The sequence below is a fragment of the Xenopus laevis genome, chromosome 5L, assembly GCF_017654675.1.
Source record: "Xenopus laevis strain J_2021 chromosome 5L, Xenopus_laevis_v10.1, whole genome shotgun sequence".
NCBI classification, from domain to species: domain Eukaryota; kingdom Metazoa; phylum Chordata; class Amphibia; order Anura; family Pipidae; genus Xenopus; species Xenopus laevis.
In genome coordinates this window covers 79707938-79735740 of record NC_054379.1, presented here as the reverse complement: position 1 = coordinate 79735740, position 27803 = coordinate 79707938, and positions in this window count along the sequence as shown.

Genomic DNA, 27803 nt, shown 5'->3' with positions numbered 1-27803 from the left:
TCACAGATGAACTTGGCCAACTGAGAGATGTCCTGCTGTCAGATAGATTTTCCCTGGTAGGACTAGGACAAACTGTGTAAGTTACACATATCAATAGTCTACATGATTCCTTCTGAGATTTAAAATGAGTGGCTTAAATTGGAAGTTGTTGATGGAATTTGGACATATTAGACAACAAACAGGTAAAAAAAGGTCTTGAATTATAAGAGAGTGACTAACAGGATAAAATGCAACAGAAAGTCAATCTCAAGAAACGAGGCTAGGGCTTGCTGCTGTTAATGGGGGATTGGTTGAATACAAGGGGGCTAGCCTTAGGGTTAGGGATGCACCGAATCCACTATTTTGGATTCGACCGAACCCCCGAATCCTTTGTGAAAGATTTGGCCTAATACCAAACCCTAATTTGCATATGCAAATTAGGGGTGGAAAGGGGAAAAAATGTTACTTCCTTGTTTTCTGACAAAAAGTCATGTGAGTTCGCTCCCACCCCTAATTTGCATATGCAAATTAGGGTTCGGATTCGGTTCAGCCTGGCATAAGGATTCGGCCGAATCTGAATCCTGCTGAAAAAGGCCGAATCCTGGCCAAATCCCGAACCGAATCCTGGATTCGGTGCATCCCTACGTAGGGTATTCAATAAGGTGGGGTACAGGTGATGCCCCATTGGCTAGTTGTGGCGATTCAGTTGGGCAGTGTTTTACTTTAATGGTATCTAACTATATTTGGCTTAAAGGAAAATTATGTTATGGTTAATAAATAATAAATAGGTTATGGTCAATAAATTGCTTGTGGAGTTTTTTTTTTAACTCAAATGAGGTGTCTGAGGGGTAATCATTGGGAAAAGAAGGGGCCATGACTTGACATTGCCCATGTCATGTACATCTTCCAATCTGCTATTCAAAAACCTGGACCTAGAATACAGAAAGACATTCAGTTGTTTGTTTTTTTCCCTGAACTAATCAAAGGAACCACTGTCAGCAGCCCAGCAGGCGTTAGTTTCAAGAGGTCTCCTGCATAAGAAGCCACCCCTCAGAGTGCTGTTAACTTAGAGCTATATTACAAGGGAGATTTCATAGTATTGTGTGGGATAGACCAAATGCATCCTACAAGTGGGATGTAGTTGGCTGGGTAAATATGTAATGGGACTGATGCATAGACCACAATGGAGATTTGCTAGCTGACATGACAAAAGAGAGTGATGCATGCTACAGTTCGTCTGTATTGAACGAGATTAAATCTGATGATGCAGCACCCGGCCATCCCAGCCAGGAGCCCTAGGCAGCGTGGCTGGTAGTAGTGCCCCAAGTGCGTATGCGCTGAAAACGGTGCGTGCACATGTGGGAAACAGTGAGCACGCATTCGCACGCATTCGCATAGAAACCATGCGTGCATGCATGACAAAACCGGCAGCACTAAAGGAAGAGCAAGCATGTGTGAAAAAGTCCCCACACGCCGGCCAGAGCGGGGACTGGGGACCGGACTAGGGGGTAGCAGAGGAAGAGAAGGTACATGCCTGGAGCCCCCAAAACTTTGCATCCTAGGCCCGTGCCTACTCTGCCTACCCCTAGTACTTACCCCGTGATGATGTCTAAAAGACTTTTTCTTCTCACTGATATAAATTGAGGGGGTTATTTGCTAAAATACGAATTTTCCCGATTAATTCATTAAAAAAAAATCAGATCAAACTAGAATCCGCGATTAACCCTTATTTATCATATAAAAAAAACACGAAAAAATCAGATCCACAAAAATCCCTACTTTTTTGAATTCAGAAATCGGAATTTTTCGTGAAATCAGCGGAACAGCCAGAAATGTTCCGATTATCGTACGAAACCCAGCACAGACAATAATATTTTCAAATTGCATATAGGACCTTGGCTTCTACAGGACCTCGACAGGTTTAAGATGGAGTATTTTCAGATTGCAAGCCTTAGGGTATAGAAAATCTCTAAAGATTTGAGGGTTTTTTTCCACTAAAAATTCCGATTTTGTAGTTAAAAAAACTCGAATTTTTTGAGTTTTGACCATTTGGATTTTAATAAATAACACCCTGACTTTTCTATGCACATGCATGAACAAAACACAACATGCAACTTTATCTGATCTGACTTACATTACAGCAATAGGGATCAAGTTTTGTAGGGACCATTCTTTGGCATGACAACATTTTGTGGTTCAGATAAAATCTGACACACAAGGTCTGATCAAAATCTCCTGTCTAATTTAGCCCCAACTGTCCTATGCTATATAAGGATGGAGCAGAGTTCAGATAAATATTGCCATTAACCTAACAAATTATACAATCAAAATCTGTTTTATAGCTAGCTCAAAGAAAATGACATGGCTTGTCTCAAATCAAGTCTCAGCCAAGCAAATAATTAACAGATAGAGATTTTTAGCACATGTAACTCTCTGAAGGAAACATAGTCGAAAGTATTTAATTAATTCATTGATTGTGTTAGGGGTGTGCGCAATTGACACATTTATTTGTAGTGTTTCATTCCTCTTTAAAATGAACGCTGGCAAACGGTTTAATTAGTAGGAATCCCTTATATAACAAGTAAACTCCAGTAGCAATAGAGCTGCCGAACTATTTTATTTATGCCTTACCAGACCTAGAAGTGTTAAAATGCAAAGAACTTAATGGTTCAGGACCTTACTGTATTTTATTAAAGGAGAAGGAAAGGCTTTGTGCACTTGGGTTGCCAAATGTTAGGCACCCCCAAGTGATTGTATTGACTTACCTGAAACCCCAGGTCTGTGCTTCTATCAGCAGAAAACTGCACCGGCCCGGGGTTATACCTGTGAGCACCAACAAGAGATTTTTTTCCTGCTTCCTCTTTCTTTGCGAGGCTGCGCATGCTCAATAGAATGAAAGGCCAAACTTTAACTAAAAAGTTGGCTATTTCATTCAACTGTGCATGTGTTTGCCCTGGGAAATTTGAAGAAAGAAGAACCTGGAAGAGGATCGCTCAATGGTGCTCACTGGTATAACCCCGGGGTTTTCTGGTAAGTCAATGGAATCACTTGGGGATGCCTAACATTTGGCACCCTCAAGTGCACCAAGCCTTTCCTTCTCCTTTAATGTTGCTAACAAAATAAACAATGACAATAAAAATTTACCAATGCTTTTGGGTCCAATTTTAAAATTTTCTTTAATACGTACAGTTATTTTAGCAGCTGAAAAGCCTTCTATAATTATTCATAAAATTGATTCCAACAAGAGACTTTAAAAAAACGCAAAATCCTCTAATATAACACCTTTTTGAAGATGGGGTGCCATCCTGTAGGACCTGCAGATGTAGACCCTCAGACTTGGTCGAGGCAAGGCACAACTCCCTGCAATTTCTGGGTACGTGTTACATGCTATTCTTTTACTCAGGTGGGCCCTCACTGTACTTGTGGTGGAAGGGTTGAACACACTGGGCAATTGTGGTTCTTAATAAAAAAATTATAACTTAACTGGATGGTACACAATTTCTTTGTGTGTTCTGTTACATGGTACAAACTATAAAGCCTACCTCCACCCCAGGCTCTCCAGCATACCGCCCTTGGTGGGGACCAAAGAACATGTGTAGGCTTTTCTTGTTAAAGACTAGGAAACCCTGACACCCCTATTCACTTACTGACTTTAAGCCAACCAAAACACTCACAGGGGACTACATCAAATAATGTTTATCAACACCTTTTCCCTCCTACATTTATAAAGTACTCCACATAAAGCAACAAGAGTAATTAAAATAAATATCTTTAAATACATGGCATTTAAATACATGGCCACTAGTCACACAAGGAGCCAAAAACTTGTCTTCGATATCCAGATCTGCCATTAACAAAAAAAATCTTCAAGAGGTTTTTCTATATTTAGGCCATTTGATTACAGGACCCGTCTTTAAAATAAAAATATAATGGGACTAGTACAATGGGATATCGATGTTTGAACAAAACACACTGGGGCTCATTTATCAACACTGGGCAAATTTGCCCGTGGGCAGTTACCTATAGCAACCAATCAGTGATTACCCTTTTAAAGCCAGCTGCAAGTAAAACAACTAGTGCAGCAATATGATTGTTTGCCATGGGTTACTGCCTATGGGCAGATTTGCCCATTGTTGATAAATGACCCCTACTGTCTGACATACACTACAGTGGCAGGGGAGAGCAGATTTTGTACAATCCCACAAAATCTTGTGCTGATGTGGAGAAGATTGTGTTGGACAGATACAACCTGACCCACAAAATCTGAGCAAAATCTCCCATGTATCTTAGCCCTAAGGTGGCCTATTAGGGTTCCTTAGGGTGATAACACTGTCATTTTATGTCATTATGGGATTTAATTGGGATTTACAGAGAGTTCTTATAATGCAATATACTGCAGATGAGATCTGTTGCCTACAGTTGAAAAGCATGTTAGAGCACAGTACACATTGTAGGCTTAACCCACTGATTCCCAATCACTTCCATTTGAGCTCTGCTAACTTTCATTTATTTATTTCATTTATCTCCAACAGGTGTTTCTCTACTGATCCAAGACAGACTTTATGGAACAGATTTATCAAGGGTCGAATAGTAAAATTCACACATTCTAATTTTAATCCCCCTATGCAAATGTAAACTTGATTGTGAGATTTATCACACCTCGGCCATGGAAACAGTCCTAATTCAAATATCTGTCACCTAAAATCTGCCGAGTTAATGTACAAGTCAATGGCAGAGGTCCGTTGAGCCATTTGGTAATTTTAATAGCCTTCCTGACATTCAAGGCTTTTTTTTGGAGAAAAATTAGAATACAAATCCATTAAAATTTTCAAGTCGAAACAATTTTTAAGAAAAAATTTGTGAGTATATTCGAATTTTAAAAACATTCACATGAATTTGAAATTCAACCTTTGATAAATGGGCCTCTATATGTCGCAACATGTAATCGACACACATAACTTGAGAAAAAGGTAGGACTGCACAATGAGAAAGTTATTTTTCTGTTTAAAAAACACAAGCCTGTTTTGGCCGAAACACTAAGGGGCCAATTCATTAACTTCGAGTGAAGGAATAGAAGAAAAAAAACTTCGAATTTCGAAGTGTTTTTTTGGCTACTTCGACCATCGAATGGGCTACTTCGACCTTCGACTACGACTTCGAAGGATTTGAACTAAAAATCGTTCGACTATTCGACCATTCGATAGTCGAAGTACTGTCTCTTTAAAAAAAAAACTTCGACCCCCTAGTTCGCCACCTAAAAGCTACTGAACCCAATGTTAGCCTATGGGGAAGGTCCCCATAGGCTTGGCTAACTTTTTTTGGTCGAAGGATAATCCTTCGATCGTTGGATTAAAATCCTTCGAATCGTTCGATTCGAAGGATTTAATCGTTCGATCGAACAATTATTACTTCGATCGTTCAATCGCAGTATTTGCGCAAAATCCTTCGACTTCGATATTCGAAGTCAAAGGATTTTCATTCCCAGTCGGTAATCGAGGGTTAATTAACCCTCGATATTCGACCCTTGATGAATTTGCCCCTAAGTATGTCTATGAGAAGTCACTGTTGGCTCTGTAGCCTTTTATTGTGATTGTTTGAATTTCACAGGGTGAGCTGTTACATCATAGGGGGAAATTCACTAGCGGGAGCGAAAATTCGCCATTGACGGCTTCGCCGATTTCACCACACTTCACCAGGCGCAACTTCGCACAGACATCGATGATTCGCTAAGTTGTGAAGTTTGCCGCTGGTGCCGAACGCTTGCGAAGTTACACTAGCGTTACTATGGCAGGCATAGCGAAGTTGCGCTAGCGTTAGATAATTTGCATAATTTCAATGGGCGTATATGTTAGAGCAAATACATTACATTACACAAGGCCAGGAAATCTTAATAAAAGAAAATAGAGTTGTTATATTGAACTACACATGTGCCCAGTGTATAGTTTATGTGCTATATGTTATCAAATGTAGGAAGGAGGGTGCCCCCACAAAAATGTACGATCTTTTTCAGCCTATCACGCCTAGTCTGAGGTGGCGAAGGCAAGTCTGACGATAGAGGTAACAGTCAGTAAAAACAAAAACTTAGTGAATTTGCGTAGCAACGCTCTTTTGCCAGAGTGAAAATACACCTGGCATTAGGGTGCGAAGTTGCGCTAGAGTCTCATTCGCTAACATAATTACGCCAGCGCCCGTTAGTAAATTGGCGAAGTGCCGAATTTTCACCAGCGTTAGCCACTTCGCCCTTTAGTAAATTTCCCCCCATAGTCTGCCCTTATCCTGAAGATATTGTTATATCTGCTCCTGCACCACTAAAAGGAATATTAGTGCAACCTGAGAGTCTAGACCACTCCTCACACGAGATATTTAGTCATTTTATGGGTTTCTTCTGTGACATATTAATCTCTGTGGAAAAGCCTTAGAAAAAAACACAAGTTAAATGCTGTTTTATCTTAAACTTTTACTCCTTGTCACTTTTTCACAGTAATACTGCTGGTGTCTTTTTCTTCTGTCTTTTCCTATGACATATGGTGGCCATTGTTTATGTACTGGTGGAAAAAGGCTAATTCTAGTGTAAAAGAGCGATTTGACTACAATCCGAAATGGTATAAATGTGGGTCTATTAGAGTCAGTCAATAAATTAATTAACCTCATCATGACTAATACAGATGGTGAGGTATAGCGCTGCTGAAAACCCCTTTCTGTGAGATTTAAAATATTTGCTGCTAAATTAATTAGGAGAACTATATTCCAGGTTTCACAGCTCAACCTTTGGCGTGCATATTCCATGTTTCCATGTGGCTCTGCATTCTTTGATCTTACAAACTTCAAAGCAGCTTAATGTAATAAAAATTTTAAATAATTCAAATGATTTTTATAAATTCTAACAGCACTTCACTGAAGTATTTAAATAAATAGTCAGATTAATAACTTTGTTTAACAGTGTTAAAACAAAGTTATATTTTAATGAAATGCACGATATAGTAAGTGCCTGTGCAATACTGTATGTTGGCGCTCTAAGAATACATGTTAAAAATACAGGGCTGGCAATGATAGTAGATCATTTTCAATAGGATAGGTGGGAGGAATCCCCATGTGCCCATGAGACAACATAGGAGAAGATCTGATGAGTCTGGGAGAGCTATGGTACATGATCTTAAAGTAAAAAGAGGCAAAATCCTTTAGCCACTGTGAATATTAATGTTAAAATCAATATTTTCTGTTGCTAAACTGAACAAAAAAAGGAACATAAAATGAGTTGTGTGGTTTTGCACACGTCTATTAGAATGTCATCTCCCCCTTTAAGAGTTATAGGCAAGCTGTATCCACTGTATGGTCCCTTATTGCAGTGTGAGGTTTTAAATATAATATGAATTCCTTCCTCTGTAGTGAGAAAAAAGAATACTAAGCTAAGGAAAACAACAAAACCAGTCCTTATATTACGTTGGAATCTTGTGAACCCAATGCTTTTCTAATATACAGTAATCTGCCTTCCATTTGATGGCCTCATTTGACTCCAATTGCAATACACAATATGGGATCCCTTATACGAAACCTGTTATACAGAAAACTCAGAATTATGAAAAGGCCATCTCCTATAGACTCTATTTTAAGCAAATAATACATTTTTTTAATTATTACCTTTTTTTCTGTAAAATGAATGATGAAAAAGCACCTTGTATTTGATTATAACTAAGCTGCATGAATCCATATTAGTGGCAAAACAATCTTATTCAGTTTAGTTAATTTTTTAAGGCATGGTGACCCTGTAACCCATAAAAACCCCATAAAACCGCCGGTGCTGTGCTGCAAGGTTTTTTATTTTTCACAACATGTTTCGAGCTTAAGTGGCTCTTTTTCAAGGGTGTTCACTTGTTGACATGCGGGGGCGAACGCCGTGCCTTTCTTTCACGTTCAGCACCCTATATCCAGAACCCAAGCTAAGCTCCCTGGTCTCGGCTCTCCCTGGTCTTGCCTCTAATCACTGCCTTTCACTTCGGGAGGAGCCCTCGGCTAATCGGATGCCGCCAGGTCTTATTTGAGAGAGGAGCAAAGCTAACGGTTCTGGACGAGTAAAGGGGCACGATTGTCTCACCAGGATACTGGAAGGAAGAACACCACCAGGAACAGGCGGGCTGGGCCAGCACAAGCAGAGAAACGTTAGACAGGCCGGAATCAGGATAGGAGAGCATAGAATAGTCATTGGACAGGCAAAGGTCGGATTGGAGAGGTCAGAGTAGTCACAAGCAGGCAGGATCAGGATTGGAGAGGTTGGAGAAATCAGGCAGGCAAAGGTCAGGATTGGAGAAGATCAGAATAGTCAAAAAGTCAGGCAAGGGTCAAAACCAGTAATTACAATTAGAATCAGGCTCCTAGGAACTTTACAAATAGAACCTAACGATCTTTTGTGGCATTGATCTTGAGTGCCAGGCCCCTTTAAATACTTTGAATTTTGCGCAGTTGCGCGATGACGTCATCACGCCGGTGCATAAACCATGAAGCGCGCACCATAGAGGGACCGACGCTGGAAGGATTCAGGCGCAATGCGGCGGGCGTCCCGGCCGAGGCAACGGTGTTCATCCCCGCATGCCAACGAGTGGACCACTAGACCACCAGGTCTATTTGTTACAGACCCATTACAGAAGAATCCTTTATCCAGAAAACCCATGGTCCCAAGCATTTTAGAGAATACAGTAGATCACATACCTGTACATAAATGCATATAAAATCACTTATTGTGCCACAGTGTGCAGCAGGTTATTAGTTTCCTCTTCCACCTAAACTAGGTGCAAAATGCAAGGTCCTTCAAAAAGGAGAATGAGAGACCACACAGTACTATGACTTCTAATTGCAAAGACTGTATATGGAATTAACAGACTTTTGTCAGCTGACCAGTCATACATACTGTAGGAGAAGCAGCCAGTGGCCCAAGTACTTGAGTGGCGAGAGGGCTTCTAGTGAGCTTGGGCAGGGCCGGATTTACATAGCGGGCGCCCCTAGGCCCACTGCCGTTGGTCGCCCGTGCCCCCCGTTTATTAATGCAAATTTTCATGATCGGGACCAATGTGGATTAGGCACATGAATTTACAAAATTATTGTATCTTCTGTGCATCCCCAGTATTTTGGAACCAATGTGGGTGTAAAACCCTAAAATCCTGCCGCCCTAGGCCCGACCCTAGGTGGCCTTTCCACAAATCCGGGCCTGAGCTTGGGATATATACCATATGCAATAAGAGAATCAAATTTTGAGTTATTCAAATTCTATTTGTGTTTTTTTAAAAAATTCTAATTAGATTTTCGTGATTTATCATACTCATATGGCCCTTTAGGAACTCGAATTTGACTATGCGGCACCTAAAACCTGCCGAATTGCTGTTTAAGTCAATGGGAGAGGTACAGGAATCAATTTTGAGTGGTTTGTAGCCTTCCTGACATTCTGGGTTTTTTTCGGAGAAAAAACTCTAATCCAGTTTAATTCAAATTGAATGCGATTCGAATTCGAAAAGAGTTTTCAGTCTATATCATTCATCAGAGTTTAAAAATGTTTTAAATAAATTCTGATTGGAGTTTATGGGAGTTTTTAAAAACTCACATGAATTCGAAATTTGACCTTTGATAAATGTGCCTTTAAAGGACCAGTAACATCAAATTTAAAAAAGAAAAAAAATCTTTGTATACTACGGAAAAAAAACTTTAAAATCAAAAAGTCTTGCTTGCGCTCCTCTTCAGAAGAGGCAACAATCCATCATGCGGCACTCAATTTCTCCTCCCTGGCTATCTCCTATAAGGAAGGCAGGAGGAGAAATCGAGCGCCGCACAATGGATCTCCCAATCGCCTTTTCTGAAGAGGAGCGCAAGCGGAGATTTGGTGAGTGATTTAATATGTGTTGGTGTTTTTTTTCGTCGTATACAAATAATTTTTTTAAATGTTTTTTTTTTATGTTTCTGATCCTTTAAGTGTTGCATCCGTGGGTTTTTTGCCCTCCAACTATGTAAAAAATGAACACCACACACGTTTACTAAAGTGCAATGAGATATTTGTCTTGCAATAAGTGGTGTTATACAGTATGTGCAAAAGTAGCAGTTTGTTTCGGCATTATCTTTGGCAACTTGCAAATTTTTTAGCATTCATAAAGGATATCTGCATAATCTGCTAGACATCTGGCAGTTTTTTTTTTGGCACCACTGCCAATGAATAGTTTATATAAAATAGTAATTATTAGCAATTTATGAATGTATTATTAAATGAACTTATGGCCAATTAAGTAAAATCAGGAATGAAATATTTTCCCATTATATAAATTTTCTTAATTAATTTACTAATAACACACTTATAAATAACTAATTTCCACTGCTTATGTTAGAAAATTGGCCTTACATCTCTCTCAATATAAAATTTCTGGCTTTGCTTCTCTGATAAAAATTGGTGACAATTTTGTCTATATTTTGTGACAGTTCTGTCGCTAATCTTTAGTAAACCTTGCAAGCCAATTTACACAGCATAATATGATAATAGGAATTAATATATATATGCGCCAGAATATGCGCAATGACAGAATTGCTCACACTTTGGTATAACTGCTATTGCATTTTTTCTGGTGTATTCTCTGGAGCAGGTCATTATCACTGTCGATTGCACCTTAGTAAACAGACACCTATTTATGAAGCCTTGATTTTCTTTCTGGTAGGGTTTTTTTGGGGGAAAACTAAAATTTTTAGAGAAAAAAACCCTCAAATTTTTTGAGATTAATTATACCTCAATGTTGCTAAAAATCCAAAAATACTCCAGCTAAACCCCATCAAGGTCATGTAGAATTCAATGGCAGTTTTTTTTTACAATTTGAAGTTGTTTTTTGAGGTTGTGATATGCGCTGGTTTTTGTACAGTAATCCAAAAAAGTAGACGTTTTTGGACGACAAGTTAAAAAAGTTGTATGAGTTGAGCGTCAAATATGGAAAATTTATACATTTGAATTATTACATGATTTTAATTATTACACTGACTTTTTCGAGATGATTTTTTGATAAATTAGTTAAATGGGAGTTAGGTTGACTTTGTTTTAATAAAAAAAAAAAATGGGAAAATTTGAGTTTTAGTAAATACTCCCCGAATCTAAAACTTTTTCTTCCTGAAATTAATTAATCTATCACTAATCTACACTTTAGCCTTAGCAATTTCTTCCCTCAGAGCAGCACAGAGATACAGTATATCCACAGACTGCAAATAGCATTTACGGAAAGGCCTGGATTTATAGGAAGCTGCATTTAATTTTCCAGAACACTGGGGAATGAGCGAGCTGGAGATCTGACAGTTGTTTAAATCTCCTGTGCACCAATTCCCCAGTTCTCCGCCACCCGAGGATGAACTTTTGCTGAGATATAAAAATCTGTCAGAAGGGAAGACTGGGCATACAGAATCTGTTTGCCAAAATTTAGAGTAGCTTCTATTAAGTAAACTTACTAGAGTATAGTAGATACTAGAACAGGGTTCACTCCCTGTACTTCCTTTCACACTGGGTCACGCTCTTGCCTCTCATGACATAAAGGGGGTTATTTATCAAGGTCCGAATTTATCTCCAATTTCTAATATCAAACTTCAAGCAACTCTGAATTCCCGAATGGACCTTTTTTATGAATAAAAAAGCCCAAAAAAATTGGGTCAGGCAAACTTCGGAGCTTTCCCTGAAAAATTGTTTGGAGTTTTCCGCAAAAACTACGATTTGTTCGGAGTTTTCGAAGTTTTTTTTTGCGCCGAAACCCCGAAATCAGACATTGGTACGGACATCAGTGCAGACACTGGGACCTTTCCCATTGATTTATACAGGACCTTGAGAGCTTTTAGATGGCGGGTTTCGATTTCAGAGTTTTTAGACCATTGGACTTTAATAAATCTTGAAAAAATCGTAGTTTTTTTTTTTTCTCCCAAAACTATGAATTATTCGAGGTTTTGATATTCAGACCTTGATAAATAACCCCCTAACACTACACTCCTTTCTTGCCCAAACATGCTTCAATGCAGTATTTACAGACCTGCTAAGTATTGTCATAACCAGTTTCTAGATTTTTTTTTTGTCTGATCTGACCTCAAGCATGTTTTATTTCACAGCTTTGTTAGGTTGTGCTTTTATTTTATTTTTTTACAGGCCCTTGCAGATTGCAGGTTTACCCAAACCCTCTTGGTCCAATAGCTCTTGTTGCTTCGTACACATTGGTAAATAACTATAACTTATGGCAAACGGCAGTATAAACTTTCTCTACAAATGTTTATGAGTAGTTAAAATGGTATCTCTTGATATCAAATTTAATAAATATAGTTTATTTAGTTGGATGCTTCTTTGGACAATGGGAAGAAGATGTCTCTATACCTCTGAAAAGAAGTTGTTAAAAAGACTGTTAAACATTTAATTGCATGGGATTTTTTCACATGATTTTTTAAGATACTTGTACTTGTATAATAATACTAAAATATACTAAGAAATTACTTGAAAGGTTTTTAATAATATGGTAATATTTTCATTACATTGTCCCCACCCAAACTTCAATGGCACCTGTTTGCCCTTACTATACCCATGAGAAAAAAAACTGCTTAGGTGCAGATAATATTTTATTAGAGCTGAAAGCATAAGGCAAAGACACTAGTTGTATATGTTCTGATAATAAATACCTGTGCCTGATATGCCATTCGTTTTCTGGATTATTATCTAAGAGTTTTTTTTACTATGAATATAAAAAGTAATTAAACACAGAAGACAAATTGTGTCTCTTGCTGCTTTGTCCTTCCATTATGGTGGATTATGGCAAGGGCATTCAACATGCACACTGCTGGTGGGAGATTTTAATATTTTAAGACATAAAATCATTAATTTTGCAAAAAGTCAGGAGCTAAAGGGAAATAATCAACAGTGAAATCATATAACAGTGTCTTTCTAAAAGAAACTACTAGGCATTTGCTTTTCCACCCTGTCAGTTTGGTTCCTCATCAATTGCCTTAGAGTCTGCAGTGATGGAGCACTGGGAGTTTGTAAGAGCTTTAAGAGAGGCTGTAAAATATAGCTCAGAGTCAAACGAATGCCACAGCTAATAGCCTACAATAACAAACACGAATATTTAAGATTTCTTTATGAATGCATACTGTATATTTATATATTTTTTTCAATAGGAAACATAAATATGAGTTATTAACCTTCCCACATTATAGTTGTTATTCATGCAAGGTACATGTCTAAATGATCATTTCATTCCACTTCAACTGTCACTGATATTTATCAATCAGTCATATAGTGGAATGTGTACTTAGGTATTGTAACCAAACGAGGCATGGTCCTTACAGTATATTAAGGAAAAAGGAGTGGAATTAATGTAATAGTGATCTTTATGTTAAAACCTGCTTTTCATATTATTAAAGATGATTTAATTAAGTAGTGATGAGCGAATTTTTTTGCCAGCCATAGATTTGTGTCAAAATTTCGCCATGTGCAAATTTTTTCAACAAAATTCGCAGTGACAAAAACTTGCAGAGAAAAATTCCCATACGAGAAAACTCCCATTGACTTTAATGTATTTGGACAAAAAAAGTCACCATAAGAAAAAACGCCCATTGACTTGATGCGTGTTTCGCAAGTTTTTTAACGTTTCACCGAAAATGAGCAAAACAGCAAATTCACAATTTTTTCAGCAAAACAGGGCAGTTTCGCTCATCACTATAATTAAGATGTATAATTTACAACAGACTATGGACCTTCCCACCCAATTCATACATGTTTTGTGCTGTGTATGAGACATCAGTTGGGGAGATGAAATAAAACAAGGCTTAGTAGACTATGATTAAATGTCCCCATACTATTTGTTTGCAACAGCTACTTTTGGTATACTGTATTGAAAATCTAAAGCAAAATTTACATTACACCGGAGTGCAAGTGCTAGACTGCTAAGAGGCCGCTTGCCCCTCGCTTTGCAAGCAATTGCACCCTGTGTTTAGTTGTACTCTGCTCCTCACACCGGACCAGGAGGCAGACCTGCCCCATTGCAACTGCACCTACAGCCTTGCTTGCACATCATTCACAATGGGTGAGGGCCAAAGGGGGTAATGCCTATGTAGATCAGCAAAGGTTGCAGGTGCTTTAAAAAGCATACATCTCTTTCCTGTGGACATCCAATAACAATTGAAATGGAATGGAACTAAACCAGAAGTCTACGCCCCCAAAATGAGTCAGAATATATTTATTTACATCTACAAACTATAATCTGAATGCACATTTCTGATTAACGGCTATGTTAGTAAGTCAGCCATTACACGTCCCGTGGTTTGAGGCCAGTAGAAAAACATCATAAAACTAGTTTATGTTAAATAAGCAGCTGACACTTCATCCCCAATTTGATCCAGTCCTTTAGATCAGTTTGTACTTGAATGAGATTGATGATTCAGAGAGGAGTACAGGTATACACTAATATTTGATATTCCGTACTCACATAAAAAAATTGAAACACTCACAAGTCAATATAGGCTTGCCATGTAATTTTATTTATATAATGACAATAATTTACATGATGCTGTACAGTATGAATATGCAAGAGTTTTTATAAAGTTGCTGGTGGAGACAGGAAAGGTTCCTGCCTCCTGTGTTTGGGCTTTAACTATATACATATATAATACACAAAAGCCATGAATATCTTGTAAAGTATATCCTTATAAACGGTGACTAGTGATGTCATCAGTTATAAACGGTGAGTAGTGATGTCATTTTGGTCACATGACTCACTAAAACTTGGGTATTATAATAAATAAAGTACCCCTTCGGCCTTGTGTTTTTATATGGTCATAGCACTCCTCAGTGACTTATAATATCCTTATACTTTACAATAAGGGGTACTTTATTCACTATATAAAAAAACAAGCACATGCACATTGTAGATGGTATTGGTGCATCTGATGTTACTAATGTTATAATGTATATATGTATATTGCCATTTAACCTGTTTTCAAAGATACAGAGAAGCACAAAACTCACTTTTAGCTTTATTGGTGGAATATGTGGTGAAGAGGGTCAAACCCAAATTTTAGAATAATTTAAGCTCCCCCCCAAAAAATAGGTTGGGCTTACCTAAATTGTGCATAACTTTACTGGTTAAGGGCTTTTTCTGATTGACATGGTGAATATAGTTAAGGGGCATGACCAAGTATTCCGATTTTGCATTTGGAAATGTTAGGATGCTATGCAATCACATACATAATAGAATGTATAATTCATTACAGGATGACATAAATATAAACGTACCGTTTTTGCAGAGACCATAATCTGATATTTGTATATACCTGCATCGTATTTAAGCAGATTCTCAGGCTTTAGATCCCTGCATTGAAGTTTTTTTTAATATCAGTTATGTTGTTGAGTAATAGTGGAACAGATTAGTTACACTGGTATTTGCCGAATCTCAGTACCTAACAGTGAATGATCTGGTGTTTGTGCAAGGTTTCCAAGCCTAAGACAATGCAGGCAGCACAGAATCTGCAATTGTATCTACTATACAGAGTAGATACACGTGAATCTGCAAAATCAGCAGAGCATGTTTCTCGAATTGTGTAATGAGATAAAAGGGGTCATTTACAAATAGATAGTCCATTTACAAATAGATAGGCGATGTGCAAAGAACAGTTCCCAACCTCTATGTATTATGCAATTAGCATTATGGCACTTTGAGTGCCCACCTGTAAAGGTTTTTATACTCACGAATAGAAGTGTAAGCAATGATGTGTCCCCTAGCTTACTTGTCATTCAATTGTGCAATTAAATTAAGTCAATAGGAGAGGCACCTATCTCAATTTGAAGTTTTTATGGTCTGTGCTGGGTTTAGCCCAAAAACTCGACTTTATTGGGGTTTTCGGGCAAAAACGTAAACAGCTTAAGTAATTCGGGAAAAGACATAAAAAATAGAGCAATTTGGGAAATTTGATCAATTCAGGTTTTCACTCGATTTTATAGAGTTTTTCCGCAATCCAAATAAATCGATTTTATTTATTAATAAATTAGCAATAAATTCGGATTTTAGTAAATAAACCCTAGATGTCATTTGTCATTTGTGCAGGAATAGAGTTGGAAAAATGGCTGCCCCAGCTAGGTAACAAAATAGCAAAGCAGATGCAGCGTCATTAATAAAGTGCACAATGTGCAGTGCTGCTAGAAATTGGAGTGGATGGATATGGGAGAACAATATAATAACCCTTGAAAAATCATCTTCATCTTGTCATCATTTAGCCCTCTTTGCTATTAGTAGGGGCACTGGTGGTTTGAGAGGTCTCTGTTGTTTTGGGAGAATCTGTTATTTTAAAAAACAAAAGAATGATCACTGCTTAAAAAAAAAACGAAGCATCATCAACTCTGCTACTTATATCAGAAACGCAATAAATGCTAAATAACCAGTGGAAAGAAAAGGTGAAAAATGCATAGTAGATTTATTTTTAATAAAGAGTTAGTAAAAAGCACTAACCAGTGGCCTAAATAGCAATGCATTATTCAATAATTTTAGGATTAGCTGATGCTTTCCCTGAGTTATATGTATACATTATATATTATCTAGAATAACAGAAAATTAAAAAGTGAATTTATGTTCACACATACCCAATAATTGTAGCCGAGCCTGTGGCTCTATTGTAACTACAGTCGGTGGAATGATGCCAGTATAATGCCTCTTAAAATTGCTATTAGTACAATCTCACAGGATCATTCTCACAGATTTGTTGCTCACTACCTTCATATTCAAACCAAAATCACCTGACCTGAAAGTACAGTAACAGGGTCCAGGCGATAACATTTCAGACATTGAAGGCAGTTCTGAATACTAAAGTTTAATGGGTTTAAAAAAATCCAGACCTTAGGTCCAAACCACATTTGCGTTTTTGACTGTCATGGTGCATTTATGTCAAAACCGCAGTCCCCATATGTCAAATGCTCTGCCTGAGATAAGCCCATGTTCTTGTCTGTCACTATCAGCATATTTCATAAACAGAACATTCCTCATTCTTCTGAACTGGAAGCAGTGACAGTCGGGGAATGGTATTGTTATAGTGACTGTAACTGGAGAATCATATGTAGCGCACCCGTAGGTGTTGGCAGTAGTCTATATGAGTCTGCTTTTCTTAACCAGGTGACACCCCAAGGCCCCAGTAACCAGGCACACAAGATGGCAGTGCAACAGGCACAACCTGACTTTATTAAACAGCTGCAGCTGTAAGAGATGATTGGTTAGAAATAAAACAATAATATGACAATTAGTACTCTGCTAACACTGTAGTAAATATGACAATTTAACAAAGACAACCCCTGTAAGACCCTTCAAACCCTGGTGTGCACACCTAAGTCCTGAAACAGTTGTGTACCGATGGGGGGCCCCCTTACTGGGTTGAAAGAACTGGATGGGCTGCAAATAGCACAGCAGTCTAAATGAATGGCAAATTCCACCTTAGGTTGCTGCTGAACTGTGCAACTGGATTATCTCCCTGGATGTAACCACAATAAAAGAACTGGTGATGTGTCCCTTGGTAAGGGTATAGATGGTGCAATGCTGTCAGCTCTCCTTGCACAATATGTCTCACCCTCCAATGGACTAGCAGGATAATGTCTGTTTTATAACGCCCAAAGTTCCTTAAACTGGTAGCACAAAGGGTTAATAACTTACAGTTGACAAGGAACCTTGCTTTTCTCCACACTGTGGCTTTCTCCTTATCAAGATGGCTGACTGTTGTACTCCTGGATCACAATGGTGCTGACAACAAAACTTCCTCCAGGGAACAGCAGCAAACAGCTCCAAGCAGGCTGCACACTGCAGTGTTCTCCCCTTGCAGGTTAATAGCAGTCTCTCTCTCTGGCTGGTCACTCAGCAGGCTGGAACACAAACCCAGTCTCTAGATCTCTCAGCACATCTCTCCATGCTGGCTGGTCTCTCCACCTCCTGTCCCAGGCCCTGGTTCCTCTTCCTGTTCCTGGCTGAGAGGGCAGGGCACAGACTGTCTCCTTTATCATTGGCTGGAGAAAATCCCTTCCTTCCTGCAGTCTGAAGCATTAACTAGTTCCTCTGTACTGTAGTGGAAGGCACGGGGGGACTACATTACCCAGCAGTCTTACAGGTGCAAATATTAAGTGTGCTACACTCACCCCCCTCTTTATAAATGTCACGTCCTCGTGACAGCATTTCGGAACATATGTAACAATATGCAGACAGAGAATAAAGCATGGCAAAATACATGTTAACATAAAAATATACAGTGCAACAGGAACATCTCATTTACTGAACAATCTTTTCCACCATGGCATACCATTTTTGTATGTTTTATGGGCTGGGGTGTCACCATTGGGCATCAGCACACAGGGAACATGGGCGATGGTAGCTTTTCGAACAGTGGACACCATCTGATTGTGACTTGTTCCCAGGATATCATATGACAGTCTCTGTGGAGGTCTAACTGTTCGTTGTGGCCTGCAGGGCCTTTCAAGAGTCTCAGTACAATCCCTGGTCTCAGGAGTTGGTACAGGAGAAATTTCCTCCATGTTAGCTGTGACCACTGTCTCCAGCTGCTCCTGCTGTGATGTCTCATCTGATCTTGGCTCGGGTGTAATTGCAGCATTGGGAATAAACTCATTAGCATCCACACTTAGATTGCTTGAAACCTCTGAACCAAAACTGGGGCTACATTCTTTATTCTGATCTGTGAAGAAATAATCCAGACCCCAGTCATCATCACTTTCAATGTCCTCTGAAACTTCTGTTTCTTTGACGTTTGCTGTGGGTGTCTCAGCTGGAAGGCCTTGCTGTCTTCTAGAACACCTAGGCCGATTGGTAGTGGGTTTTGCATCTGGAAGCTTCAACACCCTAACTTTTTCACCTATTGGCATAAGGTGGTTGCGGTGCCAAGTCTTTATGGGCCCGGTTCTCCCCTCAGGCCGTATCTGATATACTGGGATGTTAGGTAGCTGCGTACAAACAATGTAAGGCTGGGATCCCCAGCGGTTGGCCAACTTATGCTTCCCAGGAATACCCAAATTCCGTAACAGCACCCGGTCACCAGGCTGCAGATCATGGAACTTCATACTTCGGTCATATTGCTTTTTATTCTGGTCTTGTCTATTTGCCGCAGCAGCCTGTGCCTGTTCATATGCTTTTTGTAAGTTGTGCTTGAGGCGCTCAATGTACCCTTGGTGTGATGTTACTGGAGTGTCATCCGCTGTTACCCCAAAAACAACATCAACTGGCAATCGGGCTTCCCTTCCAAACATTAAGAAATATGGGGAAAATACTGTGGTGTCATTTCTGGTACTATTATAGACATGGACAACAGCTGCTATATACCTGCTCCATTGTGCCTTTTTTTCTTCAGCCAAAGTCCCCAGCATGTTAAGCAGGGTTCTGTTGAACCGTTCTGGCTGAGGGTCACCTTGTGGGTGATATGGGGTGGTCCTGGACTTCTGCACTCCAAGAAGGGTTAACAGTTCTTTTATGAGCCGGCTTTCAAAATCTCTGCCCTGGTCAGAGTGTATCCGCTTAGGCAACCCATAATGGATGAAAAACTTCTCCACTAGGAATTTGGCCACAGTAATTGCCCTTTGGTCTTTTGTGGGGTAAGCCTGAGCATATCTGGTGAAATGATCAGTGACCACCAGAACATTCTTCACTCCCCCCTCATCCGGTTCTATAGATAAAAAGTCTATGCAGACTAAGTCCATTGGTCCCTGGCTTTCAAGGTGTCCCATTGGCGCAGCTCTAGTGGGCAGGGATTTACGCTGGAGGCATCGGAAACAAGTACTGCAATAGCCCTCCACGTCTTGCTTGAACCCGGGCCAGTAAAATCGATCTCTAACTAACCCTAGAGTCTTCTCTACACCAAGATGTCCATGGTTGTCATGCAGCTGACAATATACAGAGTCCTTGTGTTTATGGGGTAGTAGCAGTTGCCATTTCTCACATCCTGCAAAGTTAGGAGCTCTTCTATATACCAGACCATTCCGCAGGCTAAGCCTGTCCCATTCCCGGGCCAGAGTCCTAGCATTTGGGTGTTCATCTGTTTTTAACAACTCTGGCTTCTTTTGTCGCAGTGCCTCCAGAGCCAGACGACAAAGTGGATCCTCCTTCTGATCCCTCCGCAGGTCATCTAAACTGAGGAAGGCAGGGCAGCAGTGTCCACTGTCACAACACTGCAGTACAACTTTGGGATCCCAGCTGCCGATATCCCCAAAGCTTCAGCCACACTGGATCCTGCCTGGCGGCAGTGTACGCCCTGGCATTGAGCTCTTACACCAGGGGCTGGTATTTCAACCCATTCATCTTCTGGGTGCAAACTGTCATGTGGTCTTCGGGACAACCCATCTGCATCCCCATTGCTACGGCCAGGCCGATATCGTAGACTGAAGTTGTAATTTGCAAGTGCAGCCAGCCACCGGTGTCCTGTGGCATCCAACTTGGCGGAGGTGTTGATATAAGTGAGTGGGTTGTTGTCTGTATGCACGTCAAATTCAGCCCCATACAGGTAATCGTGGAGTTTATCAACGACAGCCCACTTCAGTGCAAGGAACTCCAACTTGTGGGCTGGGTAATTTCTCTCTGTAGGTGACAAGCTTCTGCTGATATAGGCAATTGGTCGCAACTCTCCTTCATGCTGCTGATAAAGGACACCTCCGAGTCCTTCTCGGCTGGCATCAACATGAAGGACATAAGGCTGGGTTGGGTCTGCGTATGCCAGGACTGGAGCATTGGTCAGGCAGTCCTTCAGTTGCTGAAATGCCTTTTCGCAGTCCTCATTCCACCTGTCCTCAACTGGTTCTTTTGCTTTTCTTTGACCTTTGGACTTGTTAGAATAGTTCTCTATGTCCTCCTCTTCTTCTGTATCACTTTGAAGAAGCTGATTCAGTGGCCATGCAACTTTAGCAAATCCTCTCACAAATCTGCGGTAATACCCACAGAATCCCAGGAATGATCTGAGTTCAGTAATGGTGCGGGGTCGGGGCCAAGAAGTGACTGCTTCAATCTTGCTGGGGTCAGTGGATACTCCCTCAGCTGATACCACATGGCCTAGATAGGTGACCAAGGGTAAACAAAACTGGCATTTTTCCGGTGACAGCTTCAACCCTTCTTTCTTTAGCCTATCCAGCACCTTAAGTAGTCTCTCTTCATGTTCCTCAAGAGTCTTCCCAAAGACAATAATGTCATCGAGGTACACCACTACCTCTATGAGATCCATGTCTCCTACTGTGTTTTCCATCAGCCTTTGGAAGGTTGCAGGGGCTCCGCTAAGTCCTGGAGGCATTCTTGTCCATTCTAGGAACCCCAAAGGGCAGATAAATGCGGTCTTCTCACGATCATCTGGATGCATTGGGATCTGGTGGTATCCACTTTTTAAGTCCAGAACGCTGAACCACTTACTTCCAACTAAGCAGTGCAGGACATCTTCCACCCTGGGAGTGGTATATTGATCAGGGATGGTGCGCTGATTTAGAGTTCTATAGTCAACACACATCCTAATGGACCCATTCTTTTTACGCACCACCACAATTGGCGATGCATAGGGGCTTCGGGACTCTCTGAGAATTCCTGTGGTCTTCAACTCTTCCAGAAGCTTTCGTAGGTCCTCTATATCCCCAGGAGCTAGTCTGCGGGACCTTTCTCGGAATGGCTTATCCTCCCGGAGCCGTATTCTGTGCTGAGTGCTGGTTGCACAACCCACATCGTAGTCATCTTTGGAGAACATCTCTTTCCTTTGCTCCAAATGTCCCGTCATCCGTGACTTCCATTCCTTTGTGATGGGAGAGTTTTCCAATGAGGCCCATTTGTCTGTGGTTCCTTCCTCAGTTTCAAGATGGGATGCCAGTACTGGGGAGGCAGCATAAACTTTTCCCACCAGAGTGCGGGGCTGAATTACTGCTGGCTGACTTGTGGCATTTCTCAACCCCACTTTCACCATGCCTCGATTCTTTTTCAGTTGTTCTACTGGGATGGCTTCTGGAAGCAGATCTACCCCCCTGGGCAATTTCAATTCAAGGTCACTTTCAAGCATTACATGGGATCCAGGGTTCTCACAGTTCATCTTCACCTTGGCTCGCATACAAGTGATCTTCCCTGGAGCAACTACTATCTTTTGTCTGTTCAAATACCATACATTTCCGATCTCATCAGCTGGAACATTTGCCTCCTGCACCAGTGACTTTAGGGTTGGCTGTAGCAGTGGGTGAACTGGGACAATGGATGCCTCCTTTGTTGTCACCAGGTGGTCAAGGAGTCTCCGTACAACAGCTGTGTTGGTTCCCACTACCAAGGCATTCTTCCCAGCCCCAGGGGGTCGGTTGCACACCACCGCCAGTGTCTCCATGGGTTCTGCCATCCCTGCTACTTTCTGGGAGAATTCCACTTTGACTGAAAGGAAACCTTGATAAGGCAACTTCTTATCACTTAGGCCCCAAATCTCTAACTGTTTGTCCAGGGTTTCCAGGGGTATGTGCTTTAAGTATTTCCTGTAGAAATCTTCATACAGGAGGGTCACTTGAGCACCAGTATCTAGAAGGGCTTCAGCATAGATGCCTTCAATCTGTACAGGGACAATAGGTGATGGACCCACCAAGCCCTTCGGTAGCTTGGGCTCAGGCCCTCTCTTTAGCCTGTCCATATGACTTTGCTTGTGTCTGACAGGCAGGGGTTGACTTTTCACTATCTGCACAGACTTGGGCACTTTACTGCTTTTCTGGATCCGGTGTGAGCAACTCTTGAGTGGGCTCTTCATTGAGGGCCCCTGAAGCTTCCCTGCTGCTTTTGGTGGTGTCTTGCTTGCTCTTCCTTTTGAGGTGCACTCTCTCTGGAAATGACCTTCCCCTCCACAGCAGTAACAAATAGCTGGGCCAGTCAACCTCCTGTCTTGGGAAACATTGGGCTGTTCAGCTGGTCCCACTGGGACTTCTGTATTTAGCTCTTTTTGTACTGGAAGCATGCCCGATTGTGAGACCACCTTTGTCATTAGCTCAGCCAGCTTGTTGACTGTCTGTTCTAACTGGGCGATCCTTTGGTTGGTGTCCACAGCATTTACCAACCCAACTCCAGCGATAAGCTTGGTCACCGGGTCTGCCATTGCTCCCTTAGCTGCTAGCGTGGCTTCTTCTTCCCGAACCCACTTGATCAGATCAATGTAGCGGGTGGTCCCCCCAGCTCCTCGGGTTCTCAATTTGATCACAATAGGATCTAGTGGCTGAGCCCCTTGGAGGATTTGCTTCACTCTCACTAGAGTCTATGCCTTTTTTTAGTAAGATTTGGTGAATAATCTTATCAAGGCGTCGGATGTAATTAGATAATTTCTCTCCCTCCCACTGGTAAGTGTGCTTCAACTGGTAGTGGAGATCCTCTACATCCTCAACTCTGCCAAACACTGTTTGAAGGGCAGCAAGGTAATCATATGCTGTGCAATCTTGCTGACTCAGCTTTAAATTCCTCACTGCTTCAGATGCAGCACCTCTTAGACACTCTGCTATTCGCTGCTTCTTTTGTGCCTCTGGTATGTCCCACTCATCAAGGGCCTGTAATGCCTGATCCATCCAGACTTCATATTCCTCTTCACCCATGGGCAATGGTTGTACCCCTGAGAAGATCTTCAGTTTTCGGTAGCCTGCACCAATATGGGCACCATTACCCTGATTACACTTAGCCATGAATTCTCCCATGGCTGTAAAGAACTCAGGCCCAATCATAGCCACAGGTGATGGGGCAGGTGGCACTTCTAGTGCAGCAGGACTTTCCACAGCTCGGTACTCAGTGTGGGCAAGTTCAGGTCGCACAATCTGAGCTTTGTTACCTTCATCACCCACCTCAACTGTGTCAGTTACAACAAGAGAAGTGACTTGGCAATCCCACTGTAGTAACACCTGGAGATGCCCCATGTGCTCCTCTCTTTGCAGCTTTACAATGCAGCATCTGTTCTGTGGTGCTAGGCGGTCTAACAGTCTGTAGATCTGCTCTGATGAGAATTTTGTGACAGGCAATAGTAAAGCAGTACAATGGGAAGCATCCACACCCGCTACCTTGCACCATTTAGTAACATCACTTGGCTCCATCTTGCTGGTTAGAGGGAGACTGGGAGTAGAAAGCTAGTAATCCCGGACGAGCCCCCAAGTGTAGCGCACCCGTAGGTGTTGGCAGTAGTCTATATGAGTCTGCTTTTCTTAACCAGGTGACACCCCAAGGCCCCAGTAACCAGGCACACAAGATGGCAGTGCAACAGGCACAACCTGACTTTATTAAACAGCTGCAGCTGTAAGAGATGATTGGTTAGAAATAAAACAATAATATGACAATTAGTACTCTGCTAACACTGTAGTAAATATGACAATTTAACAAAGACAACCCCTGTAAGACCCTTCAAACCCTGGTGTGCACACCTAAGTCCTGAAACAGTTGTGTACCGATGGGGGGCCCCCTTACTGGGTTGAAAGAACTGAATGGGCTGCAAATAGCACAGCAGTCTAAATGAATGGCAAATTCCACCTTAGGTTGCTGCTGAACTGTGCAACTGGATTATCTCCCTGGATGTAACCACAATAAAAGAACTGGTGATGTGTCCCTTGGTAAGGGTATAGATGGTGCAATGCTGTCAGCTCTCCTTGCACAATATGTCTCACCCTCCCCAAAGTTCCTTAAACTGGTAGCACAAAGGGTTAATAACTTACAGTTGACAAGGAACCTTGCTTTTCTCCACACTGTGGCTTTCTCCTTATTAAGATGGCTGACTGTTGTACTCCTGGATCACAATGGTGCTGACAACAAAACTTCCTCCAGGGAACAGCAGCAAACAGCTTCAAGCAGGCTGCACACTGCAGTGTTCTCCCCTTGCAGGTTAATAGCAGTCTCTCTCTCTGGCTGGTCACTCAGCAGGCTGGAACACAAACCCAGTCTCTAGATCTCTCAGCACATCTCTCCATGCTGGCTGGTCTCTCCACCTCCTGTCCCAGGCCCTGGTTCCTCTTCCTGTTCCTGGCTGAGAGGGCAGGGCACAGACTGTCTCCTTTATCATTGGCTGGAGAAAATCCCTTCCTTCCTGCAGTCTGAAGCATTAACTAGTTCCTCTGTACTATAGTGGAAGGCACGGGGGGACTACATTACCCAGCAGTCTTACAGGTGCAAATATTAAGTGTGCTATACATATTTATGCACTTGATGGTGATATCAGAATTTACAAAAGAAAATGAAAATTATGTGAACTTGGGTTAGAATGTGATTCAAATTCACATTTTTTCAATAACAGTAAATGTTCTAAAATTGCCAATGTATACCTATTATTTATCTATCTATTAATTATAGACACTCTTGTCTCCTGGGAGGGGTCTCTCTCTACCTCTCTCCGAGTCTTTAACTCAGGGGGAATGACACTCTCTTTCCCAGCTACACACAACTCTCCTTCCTTCACTCAAGGAGGTTCTCATAGCCCCTCACCCTCCTCCAATCAAGAAGGTCTCAAGGGGGAAGCACTGAGATGTAGTCGCACACCTCCTTTTAACTACAGTTCACCTGCAGTATAATTACTTAGCTACTTCTACTTAGGCAGCTGCAAAACACAATGAAACAAGGAATGGATGGCCCACGCTGCTCTCCTTCATTCACTCTCGGGACCCATTACCCAGCTTTTCCTAAGCAGGTACACAAATTACAGCCATGCTTGCTGCAACAACACATATTTTCCCTGTAGTTTCATATTCACCTGTCTAACACTTTCTTTGTCGTAATACTATGAAATACATATGAAAATATACAATATAACTCCAAACCACATCAAAGTGCCAATGTTTTTTTTAGTATTATGCTGTGTACTGTATATGCATATACTCACAAACACACACACTGGGGTTTAGCTTGGTTATATTTCAGTAAATACTGTAATTAAAAAATAGATTCATTGACATCATGTCATATAATATACTATATTCTTCGACTGCATTAGATCCACATGCTTTGAGTAAAAATACTTCTATTAGCTTTTGTATCAATAATGTGTAAATTTCAATTCTTTTTTAGTTAATTGTGAACAGCCAAAAAATTAGATATAAGATTTATGGCCCCTGCATAAATCACTATTAAAATGTCACAATAAGAAGGTAAATGTTATAACTTGCATTATGCTGATAATGATGAGATTCTAGAATTTACTGTGTGGGCCTCTGATGGGGAGTCCATCGGGGACCCGCTTGCCGGCGTGCTGATGGCCCCGCAGTAGGTGATCTATGAGAGGTCGGTGTTCCGTTGCCCTCTACATTGGTGGTTTTATCTGCTGGTTTTCTGGAGTTCCTAAGTCAGCGGGCCTTGAACTGCTTTCCTGGGGTTTACCCGACAAAGGATTCAGGTGATCATACTAATTGCTGGACATCTGCCATGAACTATATGCAGCTCGGGGAACAGTCTCACAGCACTGTTTGTGCTTCTAATTTTGGTCGTAATTTTCTATTGCTCGTGTTTTATATTTTTTGACACTATTTTCTTTGTACTTTTTTGATTTTTTAGTTTAGTAAAATGGGGTTTATATATTTTAAATAATTGATTCTTATTCAGGGTTAATACACACTTTTTAGGTTGATACATATAATATTGGATGAATATTTATACACTGATAATATGAGTTTATCACATTATGTTGTTGACTAATAGCACTGGGTTCAATAACTTGTAGAGTTATGGTTATTAGGGGTTAAAGCACATGTTGTTTTGCTATAATACACATATGTAGATTTGCCCCGTAGCATGCAGTACCATTAGGTAACACTATGTTCCAGCATCCACAGGTCTATATTAACCCATTGCTCACTGTCACAAGTGGGGGTTAACACTCCATTAGTTTTTATAAATATGGATACTGGTCCTGGCCTGTGAACGATATAATATTTTACTTGACTTGATATAGATCCGATTATTATTTGCATAGATGAGGGTCACTTATTTCAGATCTTTCACCTACTCATGTTTTTGATACTATGTAACATAGAAAGTTTAATTTGAGATTAACACCTAATAGGAAGTGACTGTTACTTAGTATTGTTTTTAATCCTTTTAATCCTTCTAAGAACCTAATAGAGGGGATTTTAACTTAATTGGGATTGTCTTAATAGCTATAGTCTTATATTTGTGTAAGTACAAATGTATAGTTGTATTTAACTATTTAATGATTCAATGACATCTTTGATTGGTCAGCCAATTTACACTTCCCGCCATCTTTTTGTATTTAAGACATTCATTATGTGTTTTTCTTTACTTTGAGAAAGGCCGAAACGTTAGTCTTTTAATGAAACATTTTTTATTTTCAAGTAAGTCCTGAGAGTGCGGACCTTTTGTGAGTTAAATGTACTGAATTTGGACACTGCACCCAGGCACGTTTGCACATAGTGATATAATGTTGTCTTTTTCCATCAGGCAGATGTAAGTGCTTAAATAAATCCCAAAAATCCATCAAGTGCACAGGCCAGGAATTTTATGAAGAAGGAAATTAATTTCTCCATTAGACATTTTTCCAGGTTCTACTCCAGTTTTTATGGTTTAATGTGTTATTAATAGTCTATAAAACAAAGCCTAAATGGAATTCAGTAAAAAAAAAAACTGCTAAATTTAGAGAAAGAAAAATATAACATTTTCAAAGGGATGGATGTCAGTAACATGCTTTTATTATTAATTCCATTATTTTTTATTTCTCAACATAATGTTATGGGATCCTTTATCATGAAACCTGTTATTCAGAAAGCCCTGCATTATGGGAAGGCTGTGTTCCATAGAGTGCATTTTCAGCACATCATTTAAAAATTTTCAAATGATAATAAAACAATACCT